The following is a 19,591-nucleotide window of genomic DNA, read 5'->3' on the forward strand; positions in this document are numbered from 1 at the left end:
CAGAGTTTTTTTTTATATGAAAAAGAATTCATAACTCGAAACAGAACTCCTTCCGATCGAAAGCCCCTGGAATCAAAAGTAATGGCTGGGAATGGCTCTAGTGCTGTGAAAAAAGAAAAGAGAAAAAAAAAAAGTAACCTTCGCAGGCTGTGTGTGTTTCTTATTTTAACTCTTTTTGGTGCCCCAAACGTGGTTCCTGTGAGGAGGAGGAAGGAAGGAAGCAGCTCGGTCCTAGGATGTTTTCATTGGGAAAGGGGGGATGGGGGGATATATTTCATTCATAGGTTTATTTGTCTTGTGAAACGGCTGACAGTTAATGACACTTTTCTGGGGAAACGAGAGACAGAGCAGGACCTGGTGTTAGAGTTTGCTAGGCTGGGCTGCATTCCTCGAGCTGTCTCTGAGAGTTCAGAGCGCACCTCCTGGGAGCCCCATGCTCCCCACTTTATTGGGTCCTACTCCCAAGAAGGAAGCACCCAAGGTGGGGATCCGCCACCAGGAAACAGAAGAAGGCCTGGGAGGCGTGTACCCCCTGACAAAAGGCTGTTGTTCTGAAAGGTCTGAGCCCGGTTGTAAAACTGCTCCCTGAGAAGGGTGGAGCTTTTACACACACAGGAAATGTCTTCAACTGTCCTCTCTGGACACAGTCAAATTTACATTCCAAATGACCAGGTGCTCCTGAGGCCGTACCTCACCGCCCTTCCTCAGGGAAATCCCTCCTGAAGGGTGGGCTTCACCTTTGTGAGTGTGTGTGTGTGTGTGTGTGTGTGTGTGTCACCTTTGTCCCGAATTTAGATTTAGCTCCAGATAACTTTCTTATTTCTAAATATTGTGGTTTCGGCGTTGCCCAAGCTTAGTGTTGTGTTTCTGTAACAGAGAACCACCCATGTTGAGGAACTGAGAAAGGGCGGATTAGCTTTCAAGTCTGGTGGGTCCCGGGAGAATGCCCAGCCTTTGGGATCATCCTTAGAAACAAACGGAACTGATTGCATTGTAAGAGAATATTTGATAAAAGCTTTCCCCATCTTCACCTCCCACTCCTAAGTTTGATTACTATTTGTAGTTCTTCCAATAATCATCAACATTTTTGGATAGCATATAGATTCTGCTGATTTAATTTTGTACGGGCCTACAAAATTGCCTTTTTTTTTTTTTTTTTAAACTCTTATAAGTATAATCTTTCCTAGCACTTGCAGCCCAATCTTGGCAAACTGTCTCTCTGAATCTGTATTCATTTTTTTTAAAGTGCCTCCTATATGAACTTAGCTCATTTAGCGTCTATGTCTGAGAGTAATGTGATTTCATGGGAGGTATTTGTGCATGTTTGCTAGTTTCAAGTATTTTCACACTTGTCCTAAAAATCTCGGGAGGGACCCTGGGATGAGATTTGCTGTCCCAGCCAAGGGAAATACGATATTAAAACGAATGTGGTCTATGTAGATACAATAATTCCCAGAGAGTTATGGATAAGTAAGTAAGTGTGATCAAAAGCAAAACCTCAGTGATCTAAAGAACTGAAAGGTTACATGTGTCTGTCACACCAATAACGCTTCTGGCAGAAGGGAAGAGAGAGGGGACCTACCACTTCTGATGGCATCAAACATTACCCACAAACACCCAGCCCTTACTGCACACCTCACAGACACACCCTCTCAGAGTTTTCACCTGCAAACTACCATCTTCCTCAGTTTGTTCATGTATCTTAAAGGTTGAGTTAGTTTTTTAAGTAAGAAAGAATACTGAGACACAATAAAACGCAACCTCACGTGTTTAGATAAACGTGTTTATAGTAACAGAGAGTTCATGATTTTTTCCCCTCCGATTTCACAGCCAGTTTAACTCCCTGTAGGAAAATATCTCTGCTGCTCTTCTACTCGGAAACTTAATCTGTGCCTGTTACGTAAATTAAATGCCAGACCCCTAGCCCTGGCCTGTGGCTCAGTTGTCTAGAACGTCACCCCTTACTCCAAAAAGGTTGTGTGTGGGTTTGATTCCTGGTCAGGGCACATACCTAGATTGCAGGTTTGGTCTTAGGTCAGGACTCATAGGGAGGCAACAGATGGATGTTTCTCTTCCACATCCATGTTTCTCTTTCCCTCTCATCTCGCTCAAAAAAAAAAAAAAAAAAAAAAAATCAATGGAAGCATATCTTGGGTGTGGATTAAAAAAAAAAAAAAAAAAATCCAGACTGCTGAGCTTGACACCCAGGACCCTCCCCACCCCACATACTTCCTATTCCAGTTCTTACACCCCAGATAACACCTTCCAGGCTGGCAGGCCTGTTTATCTTCATAAAACCCAGTCCTGGGTTTTTCCTCCATCATTACCTACGGCCTCAAATGTCCCACCCTTCCATTTCACATATAGAAATCCTGCAACTCTCCAGGACTGTGCTTACATCCCAGTTACTCCATGAAGTTTCACGTCTCCTCGGATCTCACTGAGTGCTTTCTTTGTATCCGACATGTTAGCAGGAGCTCTCTATAGGGTGGGGCAAAAGTAGGCTTACAGTTGTGAGTACACAAAACACAGTGTCCTCTTGCATTATTTATTAATTATTGTATTATTTGCCATACAAACAACTGTAAACCTACTTTTGCCCCACCCTGTGCATGGTTCTCTTTCTCTTTCTTTTTTTGGTTAATCCTTACCTGAGGCTATTTTGACATTGATTTTTTGGAAGGGAGAGGGAAAGACGGAGAGAAACATCGATGTGAGAGAAACACATTGATTGGTTGCTTCCTGCACGAGCCCCCTACCAGGGCCCAGGCAGGGGAAGAGCCTGCAACCAAGGATACATGCCCTTGATTGGAATCGATCCTGGAACCCTTTGGTCTGCAGGCTGACGCTCTATTCAGTGAGCCACACGGGCTGTGCGTGGTTATCTTAATCTAGTCTTCATAACATACCTAGGAGGTTTTAAAGATGAGAAGATAAAATCAAATACTTTGTCCAGGGTCACAGGCATTGATGGGTTCAGCCTGCACATTGTTTTCTGTAATTTTCTTTTCCCCGACTTGCACATATTAATAGTTCATTTCTGGAGGGAAAAAAAGCGGGGGGGGGGGGGGGGGGGCATGTGACATTGTGAAGTGCCCACATTAACCTGATTCCTTTTCCTGCCTTCCTGTCCCCAGAGCACTGATTCTGTGGGCTCTGGCGGCGGAGCTGTAATGAAGATAGGATCTAGTTGAAAAGCATCAGAATGGACTTTTTGTGCCTTCTTTGCCTGACCTTGCCATTTAGCACCAGATATTTCTGGAGAAAGTGCTTTTTTTTCCTCTCAGCTGTTCTGGCTTAATGAATTTATCCCGTTGTCCAGAAAGAGTTTTGGAGTCTTCATTGGGACATAGAGGGATATGAAAGAGTTTTAGCCATGGGAATGCATTAGTACTCTCTAGTTTATTTCATGCCATCTCAGACATGTTGAATTTCCTCAGGTTTGTTGGTTTTAATTTCTTAACTGTTAGATTTTATACTTGTAGATCATGAAGAAATTTTATTCTTCAGTTTTTAAGAACTTTCCAATTATGGTAACTAAATGTTTGTCTTGCTTAATTTCTTAAACCTGGGTTTACACCTATTTGTCATGAATAAAACGTTAAGTTCTTAAATATAAAGTAATAGTCTTCAAATATTCCTCATTGTGACAGTGAACAGAGTTGGTGACAAATGATATCCCTATTTTTTTTTTGGGGGGGGGAGGTGGCAAGATTTATAAGAACATTTTGGGATTTAATGAAGGCATAAACAATTGGCTTTTTAGTTCGTTTCCCTCCAATACTGTGAGACTATAGTATTCTAAGACCAGATAATCTTGTGGGTGAGTCACTAATTAAAGACAAAAAAACAACTTTCACCTGTTTACAATAATTTCAGCTCAAAATTTTGAAGTTCCTAATAGATTTGTGAATTAGAATTGTTTTTTGAATGATGTAATGATAATAATTATTGTGTGTGACTCTTAACTTAAATATGTACCATTTTGCTCATTAACTAAATGAGGTTATGTAAAGTATCCAGCATGGGATCTGTTAACTTAGGAGGTACTAAATGAATATGCATTTCCTTAGCACTAATAATAATTCTGCTGGGTAGATGTTTATTCTCTTTTTATAAAGAAACAGATCACTGGTTTATGATCAACCAGTATGAAGCTCTCTCTCTCCAGAACCTAGGTTTAGTGAGTCCAAATTTTATGTCCCTCCTTTAGGACAGCAGAGTGTGAAGTCGGCCCATGACACCCGTTACCCAGGCACCATGAATTTATTCTGGTGGCATGGAAAATTAATGAGCTCAGAACTGCTCAGATTTCTGGACATGTGGTACTCTATTAGTTTTTGGTGGGCTAGGAACACTAACAGGCCAGAGAACGCTGATTCTTTTGGTTCAAATACATAGGCAATGGTTGCCCGGGACAGCCATTAAAAGGGCTCCTGGAACCGAGACTGGTTTGGCTCAATGGATAGAGCGTCAGCTTGGGGACTGAGGGGTCCCAGGTTCGATTCCGGTCAAGGGCATGTACCTTGGTTGCGGGCATATCCCCAGTAGGGGGTGTGCAGGAGGCAGCTGATCGATGACTCTCTCTCATCGATGTTTCTAGCTCTCTATCTCTCTCCCTTCTTCTCTGTACAAAATCAATAAAATATATTTTTAAAAAAGTAAAAATAAAAGGGCTCCTGGAGGCCAGCTAAGGAGAAGAGGAGGGAGATAGATAGTTCTGAGGAAAAGCTACCAATTTTTTTTTTAAATTATAGTTGATGTACAATATTACATTAGTTTGGGGCGTACAACCCCATAATTAGTTGTGTATATAACTTATGAAGTGATCACTCTGATAAACATATTGCCCACATGACACCATACATAGTTATTACAAAATTATTGAGCATATTCCCTATGCTGTACTTTACCTCCCCATGACTGTTCTGTAACCACCAGTTTGTACATCTGAGTCCCTTCCCTTTTTCACCCAGTCCCCCAGTCGCCCTCCTCTTGGCACTCCTCAGCCTGTTCTCCGGGTCTCTGAGTCTGCTTCTGTTCTGCTTGTTCATTATTTTGTTTTTTAGATTCCATTATCTGGCATTTGTCTTATTTCACTTGGTATAACGGCCTCTAAGTCCATCCATATTGTTGCAGGTGGGAAGATTTCATTCATTTTTTTTTTTATGACTGCATCGTATTCTGTTGTATATATGCACCACTTCTTTGTCTATTCATCTATGGGCATTTAGGTTGCTCCCATATGTATTTTTAAAAATACATTTTTATTGATTGATTTCAGAGATGAAGAGAGAGAGAGAAAGAGGTAGAATCATCAGTGATAAGAGCGAATCGTTGATCGGCTGCCTCCTACACACCCCACACTGGGAATTGAGCCCACAACCTGGGCATGTGCCCGAACCAGGAATCGAACATGGCCACGCCGGCCAGGCCATGTCTTAGCTATTGTAAATAACGCTGCAGTAAACGTGTCTTTTCGATTGAGTGTAAGCTACCGCTTTTCTGAGGGCAGTGAAATAACGGGACTGTGAATGTCCTGACTGTGAGGAAGCTTTGTGGATGACCGTGTTCCTGATGATCTCTTCCCACACCGTGGGGCTGAGAAGGGGTCTGTTCACAGCCCCACGACCTCTTCCTGTTTCCGTCTCTCTCCCTGGTTTCCTGAAGCCGCCCCCCGGGCAGCGGCCCAGCCTCGCCAAAGCCAGGCCCAGAGAAGAGCCCTCCTCCCTCCCAAAGCTTCTGGGATTTGAGTCCAATCAACCTTCCTATCCAGCTCTTGTTCTCTACTTGACAATATTCATGACTTCTGAACCATCCCTGTCTTCCCCACCTGGCTGCTTTCGTAGGGAATTATTTCTGTGCTGGAATCATTTTAGGTCAGATGCCACATCACTCGGGAGTGTTCCCAGGGGGAGGGGAGGTCAGAGTCCCTGCTTGGATTCCCTTCCTGTAAGGTTTAAGCACTTGGTCATTCTGCGATGGTATTGGCGACAGCTCGAGTATTTGCCTCTGTTTTCCTTACCTTTCACAAAGTCTGGGAGCATGGCAAAAGTCGGACATAACCTCTGACAAGTAGCAGTCACTAAGCCTCTCTTAAAGAGTAACTGAATGAAGCTCATCTAACGGGCTGCTTGATGGCAGTGGTTCTCCAGGTGCGTTCCATCGGCGTGTCTTGGGAACTTGACAGGAATATAAATTCTCAGGCCCCGCTTCTCTCCTACGGAATCAGAAACGCTGGGGTGTGGGGCCCAGCAGTAGGTGTTTTAGCTGCTCTGCCCGGTGACTCTGGTGCCCACTGGAGTTCTACCGTTTGTACAGTCTTTGTGATTGGGAGGGGGGTGGGGTGGGGGAGAGATGGGGAGGAATAGGCTGCATGTACTGCTTCCAAATAGAAGCATATATCCGATCTCTTACTGAAGAATGAAGTCTCGTGGAAAACTGTGTTTTAGAACAAAACTGTGCAATAGTGGAAGAGTCACTTAACTAGTTAGGAATGGGCTCTACCTTGCTAAGTCAGAGACGCCCTTTACCCTCTGAGGGCCTCGGCCACCTCGTCTGGCACATGGGGCCAGTTGTCTGTGCCAGTTCCCTCACCACGTTGGTGTGAGGACCAATCTGAAAAGAGATGTAAGTTTAGGAAAAAAAAAATGAAGATTATAGTATGTGTTGGGTCTGAGGACAGTTCAATAAGGCATCTAGTTTAGTTCTATTTAGGTTCTTAATTTAAAAAAAACCTGCTGGATTTAACCTTAAAACCAGAAATGCCAGCACCGTGGCCTTTGGAAGGCAGGCGGGTGGCATCTGGCCGCGGCCCTGCCTCCGCTATCTGAAGATCTGGCAGCTCTCCTCCGCATGCCTGTGGGTTTACCTTCCAGGGTTGTGTGGAACAGCAGATGCCATAATCCAGGGGTCTTCAAACTACGGCCCGCGGGCCACATGCGGCCCGCAGAGGAGTCTGATCCGGCCCGCCAGGTTTTTTGGGCAGTGAGCGCAGCCGAGGTGTTACAGTAGGAATTAGTAGTTCATAGAGTCCGGCCCTCCAGCTCTCTGAGGGACCGTGATCTGGCCCCCACTTTAAAAAGTTTGAGGACCCCTGCCATAATCTCTGTGAAGTTTCCTTGAAAATGTCCATGCACCATTAAAACATAGGGTATGGTTGTTGTTTCCATAATCTTTTTTCTTTTTTCTCTTTTTTAAAGAAAATTTCTACATACCTATGAGCTCTGTAACTCCAGTATTATACAGCCGTTTAAACATGGACTTCGGGGTTTGTTTTCCTCTCTTCTGGAAAATGAACGTGAATAGTGACAGAGCTTCAAGTTGACCACAGCTTCATAGCCACACATCTGTTCTTACTGGAGTTACACTCGCGCATTTGTCCGAATAAGCCAGGCAGATCTCAGCCATTTTTAGATCCTGGTACTTTTTCTCCTCTTTCCTGACCGGTTCCTATCAACAGTTAGGCCCTGAGGATGCAATACTAATGATGGGGGAAATAAACCACAGGGACATTGTGGGCATGTTTCTAACTTCGGTATTCTTTGCTAGATTGGCTTAATTATAAATTTGGCAGTTGTTAACCCATTTCTTGGGTGCAGAGTTGCCATTTAAATGCTCGGTAGATGGTCAGTAATATAGGCAGTAAGAATTCTAAGAAATAAAATAAAACTGGCTTTTAAAAAGAGAGGACTTGCATTTTGTTTATTCTGTTAGTCTGTTAACAAATATTTACCGATTACCTGCTTCTCAATGAGCAGCTGTCCTCCGGTTAAAACGTGTGTTTCAGCTGTGCTGGAGAGTCAGTAGGAGCAAGTGGAGAAATAAACGTAGAATTCCAAGCGAGGGACCAAAGTGTAGGGATCCAGGAGGTGAGGGACCCACGTCCGGGAATTTGAGCAGGTGCTGGGCAGCCAGCGTTTAGAGCAAACCAGGGCTGGTCAGAGGGGTCCTGGAAGGATAATTGACAAAGGTCTGAGGATACATGGTCCTCTAAGTCAGATTAAGGAATTTGGAAGTAAGGCAGTGGGAAGCGACTGAAGATTTTAAATAGGAGAGTGCTTGGTTCTGACTTTGTGTGTTGTTTTTTTTTTTGAAGAAAGGACGGTCTGACTCCTGAGTGGGATTGTTTTGGAGTACAGTGGTCACACCAGGAGGCCGGAGGATAGTTAAGAGGCTGTGGCTTTGGAGGTGGCGAGAAATTTAGAAACAACACAGCCTCCTGGAATTTTGAAGTGCAACGTACTTAACCTCGTTACTCGGTGTGGCAGATAGCCTGCAGCTTGTCAGAAACGCGGATTCTCAGGCCCACCCAGACCTACTGAGTCCGAACCTCATTTTAACAAGCTCACCAAGTGGTTTGTGTGCACATTCAGGCTTAGAAAGAAATAATCTCTGTTGCCCCTATGCAGAGAAGGAAACAGTCCAGAAGGTTGTGACCATTCTGAGGTTCAAGTTTATATGTTTTATATATAATCTGCATTAAAAGTAGGAGTTGTTTGTGTTTTTTCTTTCCCAAGTAAACTATAAAAATAACCTTGCATCCAAATATATAGTAGTTAGTTAAAGAAAGTTTAGTATTGCCCTAGGATATTATATAGGGCTTTAAAGCATGGTTGGTTAATTCCTAGTTTTGTAAGTTTTTGTAGAATTTGGCTGGGATTTTCCTACTTGCTAATCCTGCAGTTCTAGAAATTTGTGAAGTTAAAAAAAAACATAGTTTCTTTTCATTTACCCATTTGATATTAACGGAAAATTGAAGTCCATACCTGCTTTATGACTTCAGTGTTTTACTTTCAGACTGTTTTTTAAAAATTTTATTAATTTTTAGGGAGAGAGGAAGGGAGTAGGATGGAGAGGTGGAAACATTGATGAGAGAGAAGCATCATCGATCAGCTGCCTCCTGTACACCCTCTCCAGGGGATTGATTGAGCCTGCAACCTGGGCATGTGCCCTCACTGGGAATCTAATGAGTAATTTCTTGGTTCATGGGTCAATGGTCAACCACTGAGCCACACTGGCCAGGCTCAAACTATTTCTTTAACAGCAAAAATACCTCCCTCTTTTCTCATACTGCATCTCAGTAAATGGATGCTATGTTAAACGGATGCTGCTGTTCTTGAAGTTGGTCAGACTATAGTCCAGTTTCACATAATGTCAAATTTACCTACTAGCACCTTCAGGCTTTGGCTTTAAAGGTAGATTGGAAATGCATTAAATATCTGTTATTTAATATAAGTGCCCATTGCCTGTGTGTCTGCAGGTGAAGCTTTAAAATGACGGGGTATTGATTAGGTTGGGGAGAAAAAGCACCTGCTGAAATCTGCTGGCTGGAAGGATAGGTCTCTGAGAAGAAGAAAGAAAAGAGGTGGGGAGATAGGTGACTTCCTTTCTTGGCTGGCACTACTCCACGGCCCTTCTGGTGGGCGGGGCACAGGCAGTGAAAGCTGTGGGAGTCAGGAAGTGGCTCAGATGTTCTTTCAGAGGAGGCATTGAAGGTCATTAATGGACAAAGTTCGTTTTTTTTAGCTCTCCTTTGTATTACTCCAAAATTCTCATCATGTTTTTGTTACTTCACAACCATGCTGTGACACCTTCAAAAGAAATAAAAACGAAATCGTTTATGTAAGATTCTGCAGTCCCAGCAATTTTTTACTTCCTGCTAGTTCTTTTCTGTGTGGTTTTTCAATTTAATGCTATTATAATCCTTGTATAGATTCAGTCTTGTCTTGCCTTCCTGTTTCTGTTTTTTACTTAACATTATATCATAAACTTTTCATATGTGGTTATTTCTATGCCTTGTGCCAAGGATTTCCAAATGAAGGCAATTTATTTACTAATCTGAGCCTGTTTCCTCATATGTGGGAGAAGGGTAACACAAGTTCTGTGTATAAGATTATTTTAAGAGTGAGTGAAATTCTCCACGGAAGCTGTGTTTAGCACAGTGCCCTCAGGGATCCATGATAGCCATTATTTGTACAGGTCCTGGTTAGATGGCAAGCCAGGCCCAGCGGAGGCAAGTCTTTTGCACTTGAGTGTCTCCACCCCACCTCCACCCCTGAAACCTGTTCGGGTGTGGTTTCCTTTCGTCTGTTAGAAGAGTGTTCGCTTTGCCTGAAAACGCGCCCAAACTGAAACACCGCTTTTCATGCTCCCACAAGGTTGATGGCAGCCACTCGAGTCTGTGGCTTTTGGTATAGATTGAAGGTTACAATGGTGGTGCTTCTTCCAAGTTCATAAAAAGCACCTGGAGCAGTTACTGGTGAAGCCAGAGCACCCAGCACTTTGTCAGAGAACTACTGTGGCCAAATAAACACTGCCCGCCCTCCATAGACGGTTGAATGCCTCTCTGTGTTTGCTTTTGAAAGGACTCCCCCCCCCCCCCCCCCTCCTCCTTGTGCTCAAGAGGCACTGGGCCTTCAGAGCAGCGACTCCAGTGCACACAGTACCATGCAGACAGGTGCGGGCCTGGGTCTGGTTTCACAAAGGCCTTGTGAAAGGTCTGGCCTTAGAGTCCATTTCTGACGCTGAAGTGATGTAAATGGAAAGTTAATTTGAGGATCACTGAGGCACATGTTATTCACAAAGAATGGGAGCAAAACATCACCAGTCTGGAGGCTGGTGGCAAGGAAATTACATGGGCTGTGTCGTTGTTTGGGAGAATTTTATCAACCCCCCACTGAGCGTGCAATTGTGATGGAATTCTGGAGTAACAGCGGGTTGCACTAGTTGCAGAAGTGAGCTGAGCTGTGTGAGTGTGTTTTGCCTGAAATCCTTATACAAACCATAGACGTTAATTTGGTGCCATTGCCGTGCAAATGGTGGTTATCTCTTGGAATGTGGCCTTAGCATTTTGGATTAGGGGTGGACTTTTTTTTTTTTTTAAGATTATCTTTAAAGAGTGTACTAAAGTGTCAAGTATACAGAGTCTGAAAGTCTGCTTCAGCTGTTTGCACTGTTAAATGCCAATGAGTCTGTAGGTTCTGCAGGCTTGAATGTGTGGTAGTTGAGAGGTGGACGGTACCCTGATTTCTATTGAAGGAGATGTTTATTCCTACAGAGATTTAAATGACTTGCTATTAAAAAAATCAGCCTTGCAGTGATAGAGGGAGATTATGCATTATCTGTGAACAACTGTCAGGCAGATGCAATCCCAGCTGCGCAGGCTGTGGTGGAGAACGGGTGGGTGGCCAGCGGAGGGAGGAGGGAAGTACTCCGGGCACTGCAGCCAGGCTGGACCACGGTGTGGGGAGGAGGGCTGCAGAGGCTGTCTGAGGACATTGCATCTCTCATTCCAGAAACACAAGGGTGGTGAAAGCACAGGGGCTGTGGAAGTCACATAAGCCAGCTTTCAAATTCTGGCTCCCCAAGAGATGTCACTGAGTCCCATTGTTTCATCTGTTAAAAACTGGGAAGAGCCGAAACCGGTTTGGCTCAGTGGATAGAGCGTCAATCTGTGGACTGAAAGGTCCCAGGTTCGATTCCGGTCAAGGGCATGTACCTTGGTTGTGGGAATATCCCCAGTAGGGGGTGTGCAGGAGTCAGCTGGTCCATATATCTCTCATCATTGATATTTCTAGCTCTTTATCCATTTCCCTTCCTCCCTGTAAAAAATGAATAAAATATATATATTTTTTAAATGGGAAGGACCCGTGGTCAGCAAACTGGGGCTCTCGACCCACATGCGGCTCTTGGGCCCCTTGAGTGTGGCTCTTCCACAAAACACCAGGGCCTGGGCTAGTCCATTTTGAAGAAGTGGCATTAGAAGAAGTGTCAGTTTAAAAAATGTGGCTCTCAAAAGAAATTTCAATCGTTGCACTGTTGATATTTGGCTCTGTTGACTAATGAGTTTGCCGACCACTGGGGAAGAACATATAGTCCTCGGGGTGGTTGTGAAGTTTAAATTAGAATTTTATTTTAATAGGATGACCAGCTGATCCTGAGGCTTTCCCAGGATTACACTTTCCCAGTGTTAGCACTGGTCACTCCGTGTCCAGGGAATCTCCCCCAAGTCCCAGGCGAGCCGAGCAGTGGGTCTCTGATTATACTTGAAAGTACCTGCTGCTGTGTACGGAGGATGAGATCTGTGTGCTTTTTACCCCTGTATTCCCTCCTAGTACTTGGCACATAAATAAATGTCCTGTAAATAAAGGAACGAGTGAATGAGTAAAATAATGAAGGCACTGACACATACATAGTTGTTTTAAAGTGAGTCAGTCACTCCTCCGTCTTCTCCCCTGAGAAAGGAGGTGGCTTCATCAGCCACATAATAATGTGTTGAATGAAGGAATGCGTCACACGGTAATGATTTTGATTTTATGATGTGGCTAAACTGTAATTTCAGGAAGGGCTTACCTGGGTTTGTCTACTTTTTTTTTTTTAAATATATTTTATTGATTTTTTTTTACAGAGAGGAAGGGAGAGAGATAGAGAGCCAGAAACGTCGATGAGAGAGAAACATCGACCAGCTGCCTCTTGCACACCCCCCACCGGGGATGTGCCCGCAACCAAGGTACATGCCCTTGACCGGAATCGAACCCGGGACCCCTCAGTCCGCAGACCAACGCTCCACCACTGAGTCAAACCGGCTTCGGCTGTCTACTTTTTTGAGAAAATGAAATTTGATAGGACCTTAGGGACCTCCCTCATATAGTTCCTGGACTCTGCAGGGCGCCCGGGGATTTACTTAACATTGGCAGGGAGGAGAGGAGAGAGAGGCACACGGGCTAAAAGTGCTCGGAGAGAGAAACAGTTCCCTAGAAATTAATTAGGCATTGGGCTATCTTTTCGTTTTTTGTTTTTTGTTTTTCGTTTGAATGGGATGGGGTAAGAGTACGTATTTGGGCCAGGAGAAAGTTTAATGGAGTCACACAGAAAAGAGGTGGAAGTGTTAGCCGTGAGGATGGAATCCATTCTTGTAGGTGTGGCAGCCAATCAGAGTTTTATATTGTGGGGGACTGTAAAATGAGTGTGCCTTCACTCACTGTGCTACCACCAAATGCTCTCCTCCAACCCAAGCAGCTAAGGCTGCTCTGAGCAGAGGCAGGGCCTCAGAAACTCAGATGCCAGACCAGTGTGCAGCTTGGCCCTTTAAACTGAGGGGATATCTGTGACAAAAGTAATTCTGGCCCAAGAACTGCTTCCCAGCCTTCAGTGCCTCCCAGTGCCCGTTCCCCGCCCCCCTTCAAAGGTCGTTGGTTTTCTCCTGCACATATATATGATTTCAATTTTGAGATGGGAGGTTATTTTTTACTTGAAACACAAGGAAGCAATTTTTAAAAGTCATACTCATTCAGCAGTGGGCTTGACTGTAGCCAAACTTGGCTAGGAATTCTTGGCCACAAAACCACATGCTGCAGCCTTTATCAGGGTAGTGAATTCAGATGGCTTTTGGGGAAGGGAGAGGCCTGGGGTTGAGGGAGGGGCACCAGAGCAGTGATTTGGGGGAGGAGGGTGGAGAGGGGGGAGCTCTGAAGCTGCTGCCTTTGTGAGTGTTTGCCACCAGTGGGCTGGGCGGCCAGGCCCTCGCTCAGCCATCGTTGTCACGAGGTGATTCTGAGATGACCTTCCTTACCTCATTTTCCTATGAGCTCATAGTTGTCTGCCAACGTAAATTATGTCATGAGTCCTTCCTCCCTCTTTGTTTGAATAGGAGCAGCTCAGTGTTTTCTGGAAGAGGAAAGTGATCACAGGTCCCTGTGATTCATGGTTGACTTGGGACTGTCCTCTCTCTGTTCCCTTCCCCCAGTGGGAACTCACAATGTAATTTCTGTACTGGGTTCCAACCTGCATTGAGAACCAACCAACACAACTCCTTAAGGAGGGCCTCTTTTCCAGGCTTTGGGGTAGGATTTCTGTCCGTGTCCTCAAGAAGCTCACAGACACCTCAAGGGACAGGGAAACATCCAGGTTTGGAAGAGTGAATATGAGGAGGTGGGGGGTTCTTTATACACCTGCCCTCACTACTCCTCAGGGGTGGCTGTGAGAATGCACTCCCTGTGAAAAACGCGAATTCATAATCAAATCTAAGAAATGGGGCGGGGAGGGGGAGGGGGAGCGGACATTTGGGGAGGCTGTCTTGTTCTAAGGTCCGCTCACTTGGTCTGGTGTCACTGATGAAGGAAACGGACCTTTTCAACCATGTTGGCCACATTTAGTGAAGGCTCGTGTGCCTGACTCGGTGCCATTCATTCCGGGCATTACCTCATTGCACACTCAGAAGAATGCCGGAGATAGGCAGAGTCGTTATCTCTGTTTACCAATGAGGAAACCGGGGCTTGGCGAGGTGAAGTAACTCGCTCGGTGTCATACAGCTGGCCCGCGGAGTGTTCACAGAGCCCAGTCCTCCCAGGAAGAGATAGCTATCTTCCTGGGAGCACTGGGTGTGGCTGGGTGGGGAGGAAGCGGTTGGACCGTGTCTCGGCCGCCTACGCAGTTTCTGGAGTCTGCTTTGAAGCAGCCTCCTCAGCCTCACACCTCAGAAAGCATTGTCTGTCTTTAGGATGTGATTTTCTTGCTCCTGTCCCTGGGGTCGGCTCGTCACCCCCAGAGTCAGAAAGCTCCTGGGTGGCCAGTGCCCGCTGCGGTGGAGCGGCTCTGTGCCCGCCCCGCGTGTCACCACGTGGGACGCGGGCGGTGCCCGGGGGCCTGATCGGGCAGTCTGGTTTGGAACCGGAGGTCATGCCCTCTGTGCCACACTGCTCACGAGTCCGCCAACGGCTGTGACGTAGCCCGTCAACCACAAGCTGCTCTCACTCCTGCACTGACTGTGACTTGACAGAAATGGCTTTGTGAGCCTTCCAGCACAGGGCAGATACGGACCAGGTGTCTTCACCTCCGAGTACATAGGATTTATCCTTCCAGCAGTCTTGTGGGCTAGGTGGTGTCACACTTGTGGATTGAGGAACCCGAGGATCTGAGAGGTGGAGTGAGGTGGCTTAATCAGCAAGTGACAAAAGGGGTGACTTTTCGAAATTCTGCAGCAAGAGGCGGCTGTCTTTTGACATTTTTTTTTTTTTACGTGTGTGCTTTCTCTCTAGTAGAGGCACAGTGTACAGGTCTTATTAGCACGTGGGTAGATTGTATTGATTTAAACTTTATTTTAATTTTTGCTTAAAACATGTATTGAATCAGTCTTAATTAGGAAGACAGCCTAATTCACAATTGTTTTTTTTAAAAAAGTGTCACACTCAACCTAACAACAAATTGAATACACAACTTAAAAATTGAATGCTTATCAGATTTCTCAGACATCACTCGCTGATAAAAACTGTTGCTATTGATGAGTAAATCTTTCCATTAAAAACAATGCAGTCTGGCCCTGGCTGGGTGGCTGTATTGGAGCTTTGTCCCAAGCACCAAAAGGTTATAGGTTCAATGCCGGTCAAGACACCTACAGGAGGCAACCGATCGGTGCTTCTCACATTAATGTTTCTCTCTGTGTCTCTCTCCTCTCTTTCTGAGATCAGTACAAACATATAATCAGGTGAGGATTGAAAACAAAGCAGCACAGTGTGCTAATTTGCTTATTATTGGTGGTGCAAGGGGCATAACATTTCGGGGATGGGTAGTGCCTCTGTGCGTCTTGAAGGTTAGAGCTGACCTCCGCCCACACGTGCACAGCGTCTGCTTGGTACATGCAGTTAGCATATTGGTGGGATGTGGCGCCAGGTAGTAGTCTAAACTCGGGGATATTGAGCCTTAGTGTCTCCAGATCCCTTTGAACACAGCTCTAAGCGAGCCTCTAGGTAGGCCCACGGCCAGCCTGTGAGGGCTCTGGATTTTGTTAGAGATGAAATACCTGCAGCCAAAGATCTCTTGTGATGCAAAGATTGTGGTGACTCAATGGCGGCCAGACTGGGTGACGACGGCCCAAGGTATCAAGGACTCGTTTGAATCTGTCCACAAACCTCTGAACCAAGAGGAGAGGGGAAATGTGTTTACATTCATTTGGAAAGCTGGGTCCCAACATGCCTCTGCCTAGGCAGTCATGAGAACCTGGTCTTTCTTCCTTCCTCCCGAGGGAGACAAGAATTAACCTGTAGCACAGAGGAAACATTTCTGGGTGGGCGTATAGAGCAGCTTTCAGAACCTGGTTCGGCTTCGGCTGGGGCAGCGGAGTTAGGGGAGAGGCGGGAGGCGGGATGGCCCCGCGCCCCTGCTGCCTTGTCAGCTGAGGACTGAAAGCTGGAACATGGGTGGGGGATGTGTCCCAGGTCTGGGGAGAGAGCTGTTGGCTCTAGCTGTTGCTTCCATTTCTTTAGTGACAGAAGTATTGTCATCTAGAACTTGTCCTCAGGAGTCAGCTGGCAAAACCTGGAGGCCAGCTGCTTATCCTGCGCTCTGGTTGATGCGGCGCTGCAGACTAGAGTAGCCTGTGCCTCCTAAATAACAGAGGAAGTGCTGCCGAGGGAGGCAGGGTACGTTTTTAGAACACGTGTATAGACCTAAGGTCACCGAAGGAGCCACTAAGCACACCCAAGAAGCCAGTGAGGGTGGTGGTGAGCGTGCTACTGCGCTCACTAGAAACACAGGTGTGGGGCAGCCACCGCCTCAGGTTACGTCTGAAAGAGAACAGGAGGGAGAAAGTGGCCAGTGTCCTAACAGGGAAGTAACGTCCCCGAGTTGTGGCAGGAGAGAGTGACGGAGGCTTTTTGAAATTGATGTCTGAGTCGCAGCCTGGACTAGGATTAGGTAATGCGGTGGTGGGGCGTTGGGGATGGGTGACGGCCAGAGGGAGCCAGGAAACAATGAGGCATGTTACGGGAATGACTAGATACCCCTCCAGGATATGATGTGTCTTTCTTTCCTTCCATTTCAATTACTTATGCCGGTTATTATTAGTAGGGACTTTTGCCTCCTTTTTGTTAGCCAACTTCAGCTCACGTTGGAACAGGTACAGGAACTTAGGTGCTTAGCAACTGACATCTGGTGAAATGGCCTTGCACAAGTACTTGGGTCTCGTTTCTCTTACTGGTTAGAAAGGATCGCTGGGTCATCGTATGACAAAGCTTTGAAGGCCCCTGCAAATAAATGCATGGAAATGGTACCAGTATCCAGGGGTAACTTTCATTTTACCAAATGTTTCTCGAAGGCTCTGCTGGGTAGATGCCCACTGCTTTAAAAATGGTGGCTTCTGTGTTCTCTGACCTCACAAAATTAGTCTTGTCAGGAAACGGGCCACTGAGGAGGGAGCAAGCCAAGGTTTAGCCTCATGCAGAGCAAAGGAATGCAGGTCCCAGTAGTGGTGGATAGTAGTAACAGTAACACAGCTAAAACTTACTGATACTTGCAATCACTGTTCTAAGTACTCTGCACACATTGACTCAGATGTTCCTGGCAGCATCCCTATAAGAATCATCTCCATTTTTTTGGAGGTCAGGACACTGAGGTACAAAGTACGCTCTGCCCAAGGGCCCTTAGCCAGTAAGCAGTAGAGTCTGGATGTCAAGCCAGCAGTCTGCTTCTGGCTTCTGAACCCTTAACCGCTTTGCTGTGGGTTTTCCAAATGATGATTGAGACCCGTGCTTCTGTAAATCTCAGATTAGCACTTCCAGGACCTGGAAACCTGGGCTTGGTGAGAGCAGTTGCTGAGAAGTGGAAATTCCTGATCCTGTTCCAACTGGGAAGGATTTGCTGAGACTTCCACTCTTAATTGGTGGTGGTAATGAGGTTGGCGTGGTTAATGCAGCTCAGAAACCAAGCCTTGCCTAGTCCTCCCTTTGGTGGTAGGTTGCTTTGGCGATTCTGACGGAAGGAGAGGGGCCTTGGCTGACGGAGCAGACTCCTCGGCCCTGCCCCAGCGGCATGCCATTTCTGTTCTAACAGGACTTAGTTTTTGCTGTTGGGACGTTTTGTTTTGGTTAGTGGTGGCTTATGGTTTTGCCTGGTGTTTAACCAGTAAACAAAACTATTTGTAAGGGGACTCTGAGAACCTGGAATGAGTGTAACAGTATTGAAGTGTAATTGTGTAGTTACAGATGTGATGCTCAGTCTCAAGACACGGGCTGCACGGAAGTAACCCTGGAGCCGTTTCCACTGGGAACAGCATTACCTAGGGACGTGCATTTGGGCCCAGACCCACGTTTTCGGTTCAAGTTCTCGGACTTTGCTGACTTTCCTTAAACGCTTTCAGCTGTTGAAGCGTTGGTTGTTGTATTTAGGCCGAGTTGCCATTGGTCTATGATGTCCATGTGTGAATAAAGCAGATAATCCCTATTTCTGGTTCCACGGCTGCTGCCAAGCGGAAGTGAAGGCTTCAAGCTGCTCTCTGCATTCTGTTTTTGGGCCACCTTTTGCGTTTCCCCAGAGCAGATAGATATACAAGTAGTTTTTAAGAGGGGGCACCTTACTGGTTACACCCTAACACCACGGACTTGGTGTTCTTTGCCATCTAGGGTGTTGTAAATTTGGCAAAAGTGAAGCAGATAATTTATGTTTATTGTTTATGCCCACCTTGTTCCAGAAGTGATTTAATTTGGCCTTGGTGAGTGTCTCCTGGTGATCAGTGTGTGTGTGTGTGTGTGTGTGTGTGATGACGCTAATTATGCTGTCTGGAGTCTGGAATCATAAGACTCGTCACAGGGTTGCTGGGTGGTGAGCACTGGCTTTGTTCTCCCTCTGGCCTCCCTCCCCAGAGAACTGTGCCTGTCTCCTCAGGAAGGCCTGATGCTGCTGGGTGGAGGGCCACGCCGCTGCTGTGTGTCTGCTTTTCTTTTAAGGGCACTGACGGAAAAACCCTCTTGCAGGACTGCATATGTTGTCAACACCCATTTCTATCTCTTTGAGAAAAAAAACTTATTTTATGGGTTTAATATAGTTCAAGTGATCTCTTTTTACCTTTTCTTTGAAATGCTTAAATTGTAGGAGCTATGGCAAGCCTGAGTCAGAAAGGAGTATAACGGTTTGCATTCAACACGTGGTGCCCCACAGGGGTAAGCGTGTTTCCTCCCCTTCCCCCCCAAAAAGAGAGACGATGCAGCCCCAGATTGTGAGCTACCGTCTTTGGAGGTTGATTCTGTGGAGCTGTTAGCCAATGTGTGGCCTTATATATGGGTAAACCGTATAATACCACAAGCCAAAGGTTTCTGAAAACCTCTCAGCTCCCTGTGCAGGACCAGTGAGCGTGGCTCATGTTTGGTAGGAGGAACAGCACAGCTCCCTTAGCACCAGCACTCACGCAGCTGGAACATGTGGTGGAAGGTCAGGCCCATCAGGGGAGTTGGATTGGGAAGATACACCGGTGGGTGGAGTTCCGAAAAGGACCTCTGTGAGTCCCAGTAACTCCTGATGACCTCCCTTTGGGTTTAGGTATAACATTAAATCTCAGAGAATGGATGAGAGTGTAGGAACCCTTCTAGTGGATACATTAGGACTAAAATGACCTATTGGTATTGTTTGTCATGTCAAGTACGAAGTGACAGAGAGATCCTAAATAAAAACTGTGAAAGTAAATAAATAGCCTACAGCAGTTAACGTATTTACTCTGGAAACAAGTTATAAACTCAAATCTCTCTGCTGAACTTGAATGAGTGCTTCTCTGGGGTAAAAGCTGCTCTCTGGCGTCGGTAGGACAAACCTGTGTGACCTTCTT

At 45.9% G+C, this 19,591-nt stretch overlaps 1 protein-coding gene across 2 annotated transcripts in view; it reads left to right on the forward strand.

The window, feature by feature from the left end:
• The window catches only part of SPTBN1 (spectrin beta, non-erythrocytic 1), a 177,768-nt gene that overhangs the window by 83,218 nt on the left and 74,959 nt on the right, over window positions 1-19,591 (forward strand). The gene's annotated exons all lie outside the window — the stretch shown is intronic.

This window comes from Pipistrellus hanaki (assembly GCF_964339955.1).
Source record: "Pipistrellus hanaki genome assembly, chromosome: 12".
Taxonomy (NCBI): Eukaryota; Metazoa; Chordata; class Mammalia; order Chiroptera; family Vespertilionidae; genus Pipistrellus; species Pipistrellus hanaki.